At 39.3% G+C, this 8,431-nt stretch overlaps 1 pseudogene; it reads right to left on the bottom strand.

The window, feature by feature from the left end:
* Nucleotides 1-6,927, bottom strand: part of LOC144235853 (B box-binding protein-like) — a 34,590-nt pseudogene extending 27,663 nt beyond the window's left edge.
* Between the last annotated feature and the right edge of the window lie 1,504 nt (nucleotides 6,928-8,431).

Consider the following 8,431-nt stretch of genomic DNA (forward strand, 5'->3'; position numbering starts at 1 on the left):
GTCATTTTATGTCAACACAGAGCCTGTTAGGGATTCTCTCCCTCCCTCTCTGTCTGACCCTCCTCCACTCGCAAGTTCTCTCTAATTAAATAAATGATAAAAAGTTTAAAAAGTAAGGAGATTATGTTGGGAGATTCATTAGCTCTTAAAATACTCAAATGAGATAATTGATATTTTATAGCCATAGAAATTGGTTACAATACATTAAATATTTTTGACCTGAAATTATTTTGATTATGCTTTACATGTGAAAAATTTTATACCCTAAATTCCCACTTGTCTCTGTGTACAAAAAAAAACTCGATTGATGTCTCAAGGAAAGTGTTGATTCTGACAGCCAGTAGTTATTGCTGGGCCAGCTTTAATGCATAGGTCATATTGCTATATATACAGGCATGTCCTAGGTGTAGGCTATTCAATTTTTGGATAAGGTTTTACATGTACATTTTACTCATTTGCAAAGTATATAGATATATTTAAATTTAGCTATAAAGGGGGGCGCCTGGGTGGCTTAGTCAGTTAAGCGTCCGGCTTTCGCTTAGGTCATGATCTCGCGGTTCGTGGGTTCAAGCCCCTCGTCGGGCTCTGTGCTGACTGCCAGCTCAGAGCCTGGAGCCCGTTTCAGTCTGTGACTCCCTCTCTCTCTGACCCTTCCCTGCTCACGCTGTCTCTCTCTCTCTCTCTCTCTCTCTACTAGAAATAAATTTAAAAAAAAAATTACAAAAATTTAGCTATAAAGGATATTTCCACAGTGTGTTATTGTAAAAGAATGTAACCTTAAATACCTTTATTACTCATAATCTATTAAAAGCACAGATGATAAAGTAAGATTTATAAAAGGGGACCTGAGGGCTTTGCATATCATTTATTTCACTATTGCCTATAAAGCTGTACTCTTCAATACTGTCGTCACTAGCCACATGTGGTAATGGAGCACTTGAAATGTGGCCAATCTCAATTGAGATATGTTATATATGTAATTAGACACATTTGAAATCCATTGAATTTCACAGACTTAGTCTGAAAATGTAAAGTTTTATATTTTATATTGATTATATGATGAAATGATCATATTTCATATATCCTGGATTATAAAAACTTATTAAAATTAATTTTACATGTTACTCTTTTGCCGTTTGAATTACATATCTATTTTATAGAAGTTCTCTAAGAGTAATTCTTGGATGAAATCATAATATAATTGAGTGCAGTGGTCACAAAAGTTTGTTCCTCCAGGGAGTAATCATTGTATTGTTTTTGCTTTTATTCATACCATTGACCTTTTTAAAGATACTGGTTTTTGGGGTTGTTGAAGATAAGTAACCACGTTACCTAGAATATTCTTAGGAGAACTGTACCAGTCAGCATAGACCAAGTTATACTGCCTAAGGAACAATGTCCCAAATCTCAGTCACTTGAAATAAAGGTGCATTTCTCTCTAGGTTTCATGTTCAGTATAGATTGAAGGGAGGATCCAAGAGAATAAGACAGATAAGGTATCCACCATCTCAAATATTGTTCATCTCTGAGCCTATGGGAGAGAGCTCTCTTAGAGGATTTTATACCAAGAGTTGAATACCATAGCCCAAAAGTAATTCACATGTTGTAGACCAAAAACTGATGGATTCCAACTAGCTGTATTGTCCCATTCAAAGTTAGGAGACCAGGAAATGTCAGGTTCCCATGTACTTGGAAGGAGAGGAGATACAGATAGCATAGGGCAGAGGTAAGGATTATTACAATAGCCTATCAAATTGCTCTCCTGCATCAATACTAAAGTAAAATCCTCAAAGTCTTTTCACTTGTTTTAGTATGTCTATTTGGGTAAAAGTAACTAGAGTATTTTGTAATACTTATGATACCTTATAATATCGCTAATCATTTTTTCTGATTTCGTTTGGCTGATAGTATGTTGATCTTCAGTATAACATTCAAAACTCTTGGCCTTTTTATTCTGCCTTCAACTGTCCTTCTGTAAGTTCTCATTGATTTATTTTACATACATCTGTGTAAAATCTGAAATCATTTTTGGAGTAAGATAATTGTATTCACACTCATACATGAAAGAAAGATCTGAAAGTACACTGTGGTTTGTGAAATTATACTAAATAATACTCCTAAATTTAATAACGAAAGCTCTAAGTTCTAGTTCTCACTGTTTTACATGTTTATTGGTAGTGAATTTACCTATATACTCTACGAAAAGCCAGTGTTCTTTCTCAGTGGTTAGCACTTCATGTTCCCATTTATTCTATCCCAAGGGAATTACTGAATTTTCAGGTTTTTTGTTCAAGCAGAAATACTTCATTAATTGTATCTGTGTACTACTTGAGAATAAAAACTCAATTATTTTATGAGTGAATAAAAATAAATGTTAAGGTATTAGAGTGTAATTTACTCAGCCTCTTCATACAAATATGGTTTCACTTTGTTTTTGTGTTGGTTTTGGAATCAAATCCCATGTCTACCAGTGATAATCATTATGTCCATAACTATGATCTCTTTATTTATTTTAATTTTTTAACATCTATTTATTTTTGAGAGAGACAGAGCCTGAGTAGGGGAAGGGGAAAGAGGGAGGGAGACATAGAATCCAAAGCAGGCTCCAGGCTCTGAGCTGCCAGCACAGAGCCTGACACGGAGCTCAAACTCCCGAACCGTGAGATCATGACCTGAGCCAAAGTCGGACGCTTAACCGACTGAGCCACCCAGGAACCCCTATGATCTCTTATTTTGACCTACTATACATATAGCTTATGAAGTTTACTCAAGTGTTAATCTTTCTAAATAATTTTAATAACATCTGCCATATATGGTTAACATACATAAAAATAGTTCAAAAACATCTCTCCAATCCTAAGAAAAAGGGTCAGTGGTCCTTAGAAACATGAACACGTACCTNTATTGCAACTAGTATATGTATTAGACTTTTTTAAGAAAACCTGTGGAGAGATTTAAATATTTGACATATTTCAAAGGATGTTGGCCACATCTGCAAAGGGGCCACACATAGGGAACATTAGTTCCTTTATTAATAATTGTGACAGTTAATGGACAGTAATTCCCCTGTGATCATAAAAAGTCCGGGCCATTTATCAACTAGTACTTTTCTTTTGGAGTCTTTGTTCATAGCCTGTCTTTCCGTATCTAATGATCACATTCTTACTAACTGGACACATCAGTAAGAAGTTACTTGAATGGGGCTCAGTCCTTAGTTCAGGACTGGAGAAATATGTTTTAAGTGATGAGGTACTTCTCATAGCAGTCAGTTTGTATTGTATTATGCTGCTGTCACCAACGACAACCGGAACCTCTCCGTGGCTGCCCACCACTGAATAGTTTATTTCCCACACGTGCTGTTTCTGGAAAGAGAGACAGCTGTGGCTCTACTGGGCTTCATTAGCCCTGTTCTCTACTTCTTCTTCATCCACAGAAGAATTAAGCAGAAGGAACAGCTTCTACTGGGCAATCCTAGCTTCAAAGCAATGAGGAAATGAGGAAGAAACCTTGTGTGAATGCCGTTACTTTTAAGTGTTGACTCTTCGTTGGCATTCATTGCTCCTGTTCACATTTCTTTAGTTAATGCAAGTCATATGGATAGAAAAGAATACTGTGCCCGAAGGATAGCACTCCCTGTCACCCGTCATTGGCCAGCAATAAATAATCTTATTAGTGGCAAAGGAAAAGTGGACGTTTGGGAACAATTTTTCAGTCCACCTCATTGAAGCTTGTAATAAAGTTGAGGAATAGAGAAGGGCAGAGTACTGACCCTGGAGCGCTCAGACATGAACATCAAGCCTGAAATGGAGAAGGTAAAAGAAGAAATCACAGATTAGGAAGACCATGCCAGTCTCATGATCAAAGCTAGAGGATTTTTCACATAAGACGATGTAGTCAAATGCATTTGGTGCCTCCAGCCAGTCTAGTAAGAGGATGATAGGCATAAATCTTCACTGTATTTCTCAATATGAACAAGACTGCTGTCCTCAAAAAGTGCATTGTAAGTATTATTTCGAAAGTGAGAGTAGAGTAAGTGCAGGAACAAATAGGGATTTCTGGTTCTGACATAAGACAGTCTTAATTAACATAAAACTCCTCCCATGCTGTAAACTCTTAAAAATCCCAGAGTATGTATAACAGTAGCAATTTGTATTGCTAAACTTGTAAGAAAGAAAGGAAAATCCCCAAGTGCCAGAAAGAAAGAGTAAATGAAAAGATAGGGCCATAGCCCTGAACTGGTTGTGGGGATGGTGATAGGGAACACAGAAAGAGCTTTATAGAACCTATAAACTCAGTTTAAGGCTAAGGTTTGTGTTTTGAAAGCTTACCAAGGTTCAGCACAGAAGTGCCTCACTCCAACATGAAGTGGGAAGTCAGGAGCGACGCCTCTAAATCAGCAGAGCATCTCTGACTGGCAACAAAATACTCCATATAAAAACTGAAAACAAGGTGCTCCTGGGTGGCTGTCAGTCACGTGTCCCACTTCAGCTCAGGTCATGATCTTGCAGTTCATGAGTTCATGCCCCATGTCAGGCTTTTTGCTGACACTCAGAGGCTGGAGCCTGCTTTGGGTTCTGTATCTCCTCTCTCTGCCCCTTCCTTGTTCATGCTCTGTCTGTCTCTATCTCAAAATGAAATAAACATTAAAGTATTTTAATGTTTTATTTATTTCTGAGAGAGAGCAAGAGAGACCGCGTGAGCAGAGGAGGGTCAGAGAGAGAGGGAGATACAGAATCTGAAACAGGCTCCAGGCTCTGAGCTGGCTGACAGCACAGAGCCCGACGTGGGGCTCAAACCCACGAACCATGAGATCATGACCTGAGCCAAAGTCGGAAGCTTAACTGACTGAGCCACCCAGGTGCCCCTAAAAAATTATTTTAATTGAAAATTATAGCTATGGAACAAATGTTATGGTTTGCTAGTTTGGGCTAATGGGTACCTAGATGCTATGTTATTCTCTGAACTCTTCTGTGCGTTTAAAGTATATCATATTTAACATGACAATAGTTGGGAAGTACTGACAGATGTTGGAAATATAAAAGTTATCAAAGCAAGTTGTGAGAAACGTCTCTTAGAGGTTGTCAAGGGAAATTGTTTTAAAATCTAAAATGTATCTGCAGATATCCAAAAATAAGTTTTGTGACTTAAAACCACCACCAAACCAAAAAAAAAAGACAAAAACAAAAACAGAGAAACAAAGCAAACAAAAACACCCTCCATCTTCCCCAGTAGGATATATAAGGTTAGAGGAACATGAAATGTCTTAAGGATCTTTTAACAGATTTCTTTGGATAGAGCTGTCACTATATTGGGCATCCATGCTTCCTTCCTTCACCAAAGGCGAGGAGGAGGGGGTGCCATCCTCTACCCACACATGTATTGAGAGGGTACCGTAAGGGAATTTCTCTGGTAAATGGACAGATGTCATTGCATTTTGTAAACATGATGAACAGGTATCTGGTACAGCCTAGAGACTCTTCAGGCAAAAGTCTCTTATATTGGCTAAAAGCTGAAGGGGAGAGAAAGAAGACAAAGTTATTTGGGGAAAAGAATTAATGTCTGCTAATAAGATGGATTTGAAGTGATTGCCACCCCTTTGGAATTCCTGCAGCATGTCATGTAGTGGATCCCCTTCCAGAACAGCTATGCGCAGAGAGACAACAATGACCTCCACAGAGCCTATGACGCCAGAGAGAAATTGCAATTTTACATCTGCCCACAAGACGACAGTGGCAGATGACAGCTGCATTTGTCATATGAAACTATTACTGCACCTGATTCTTCCTTAGGGCCTTAATATGAAGGTTTAAAGTAAATATACACTTACACCCACAGTAGTGTTAGCATGTTAATGGAGTGAGCTAAATGCTAAATTAAGATAGAGGGTTTGGAGACCAAAACACCCTTTCCTACTACTAGCTTTGTACCATAATCACACTGTGACTGGACAAAGGGAGATTTCATAAATAAAGCATTTTCAAAGTTTTTATTAGTTACATTAATATTAGGCATATTGACTTCTGTGTGTTGCTAATTAAAATGGCTGTAGACCTGTCTAAGAATATAATGGGGGCTTTAATAAATAAGGAACTGTTTGAATAAGAGTAACAGAATAAATAAATGCAATAGACTGGAGGCTGTGATACTTTGAAGTGATGTTTTGAATATGGTAATTATTTGCTGATACCAACGTTTGGGTGTGCATGAGAGATTAGATCACTAAAGTAAGATCTAGGTAAAGATCGCTACGCGGTAAAGAAGAGGGTGACTTGGAGCTTGAATTAAACAACCACTGTGCCAGGTCACCTCCTCTGCTAAACCAACGCCATTGTGCAGTTGGAGTCCCAGAGCGTTATAGGGGAGGACAGTTCCTGTGAAAGAGGTCACAAGATTGGTCAGGGAAATCTTCGGACCCTAAAGCATGTCTGACACATGTTGAGAAGCCTGGGCATCTCAGCTGGCTGAGCGTCCCACACTTGATTTCAGCTCAGGTCATGATCCCAGGGTTGTGAGACTGAGTCCCACTTTGGGCTCTGTGCTGAGCATTAAGCCTGCTTAGGATTCTTTCTCTCCCCCCACCTCTGGCCCTCCCCCACTCACATACTCTCTCTCTCAAAAAAAAAAAAAAAAAAGCTCATCTGACACATGTGAAGGAAAAGAAATAAGGGAGCTTCAAAGGGAACTTCAGACTTTGTTTCAGTTGTGATGATGTTTTAGCTAAGCTAATAGGTCTGGAGCAAAGATTGACCCTTACAGGAGTCCTGTCTTGGTCAGAAAGGGCAAGGACCTAGTACCGTCAGTATGCTTAGTAATTGCCTGGAGGCTTCCCTGTGGGAATACAGCCTCAAGTCTCACGTCACAGTCGATGCTCAAGGTGCTGCTGCTGTAGGTTGTCAGCCAAGTGCCCCCTTCACAACCGTGTGGCATGTTATTTCTAAATAGGTAATCTGAGTGGCCAGCTTCATGGCTCTCACACCCACTTGTACACCAAAACCATCCAGAATAGCACCAACAGTGGAGGAACCCAGAAAAACCAGGAGCTAAATCATTGTGCAGCTAACAGGGAGGGGCCATGACTGCTGGTGAAGTGAATGAAGGCAAGGAAGAGGGGTATCGCCTGATGGTGTATGCTGCAGAAGATCTATGGTCACGCGTGAGGAAAGTAGAAAGACTATGGCAAACAATCCTTTGGACCAAGGGAGAATAGTTTGAATTTTGAGGGTTTCCCAGGAGTGAGAAACCTGTGTTGGTAAGGAAACAAATACAGAAACTAAAAGAGTTTTATTTTGATATGTTTGTGGACCAGGTCATGTTAGAAAGACCATGAGATTTCACTTAAAGCCAGAAATTAAAAATTGAGGGTATGATGTAGTTTGCCCTTTGGAGATCTGAAGCCTGAGAGACAGACTTGGGATGGGAATGGTGGTATGGGAGGACTGAATCACATTTGAAAAAGTGGTGGCAGTGCTGATAGTTGCACATGTGACCATGAGTGTTGGTCCCCTACTGAAAGTAGAAAAAGCTGAAAAAGCCGTTGAGAACATTTAGCTTTTGTTCTCCACTTTTGTTCTTAATGCTCGGCATGCCATTTACTTCTTGTGCCTCCCCATGTAAAACTAGGTTATGAGGTCTACTTGGATGCCAGATAAATTATTCATCCACCAAAGGTTAGACATTACAGGCACAAATATATTAGTATCAAATAGAAGGGGATAATTGGAACAATAACATAGAAACAGAGTTGACACCAGTTAATGAGATTGATAAAAATGTGCCTGATTTTATAAGGTTATACCTTCTTTACTGTAAGGGCCCTCATAAAGTACAGGTCATACTTATTTTTTTTTTATAACATCAAAAGATGTATTTATCTGAAGTGATGATGGAATGTTCAAAAAGAGACATCATTAAAGTGACTCTTAAAATATGTACCTGTTAGAAGACATGCAAAATGTTGTATATCTATACAATGAAAGACTGGGGCACCTGGGTGGCTTAGTCGGTTAAGCGTCCGACTTTCGCTTAGGTCATGATCTCGCGGTTCGTGGGTTCGAGCCCCGCGTCAGGCTCTGTGCTGACTGCCAGCTCAGAGCCTGGAGCCTATTTCAGAGTCTGTATCTCCCTCTCTCTCTCTGACCCTCCCCTGCTCATGCTCTCTCTCTCTCTCTCTCCTAGAAATAAATAAAAATATTAAAAAAAAAAACTATTCAGCCATAGAAAGGAAAAAAGCAGTAATGAGTAACACAGTATGAATGAACCTGGAAAACATGATGCCAAGTGGTGGAAGCCAGACACAGAATGTCCCCTCTTGTGTGATTCCATTTATAGGAAACCTCTGTCACAGATAAATGCATAGAAGCAGAAAGCAAATTGTTGGTCACCAGGGCCTGGGGGGGAAGGAGGAATGGGAGTGCAAGTACTTAATGGGTAT

The sequence above is a fragment of the Crocuta crocuta genome, unplaced genomic scaffold (genome assembly GCF_008692635.1).
Source record: "Crocuta crocuta isolate KB4526 unplaced genomic scaffold, BGI_CrCroc_1.0 scaffold414, whole genome shotgun sequence".
Classification (NCBI taxonomy): Eukaryota; Metazoa; Chordata; class Mammalia; order Carnivora; family Hyaenidae; genus Crocuta; species Crocuta crocuta.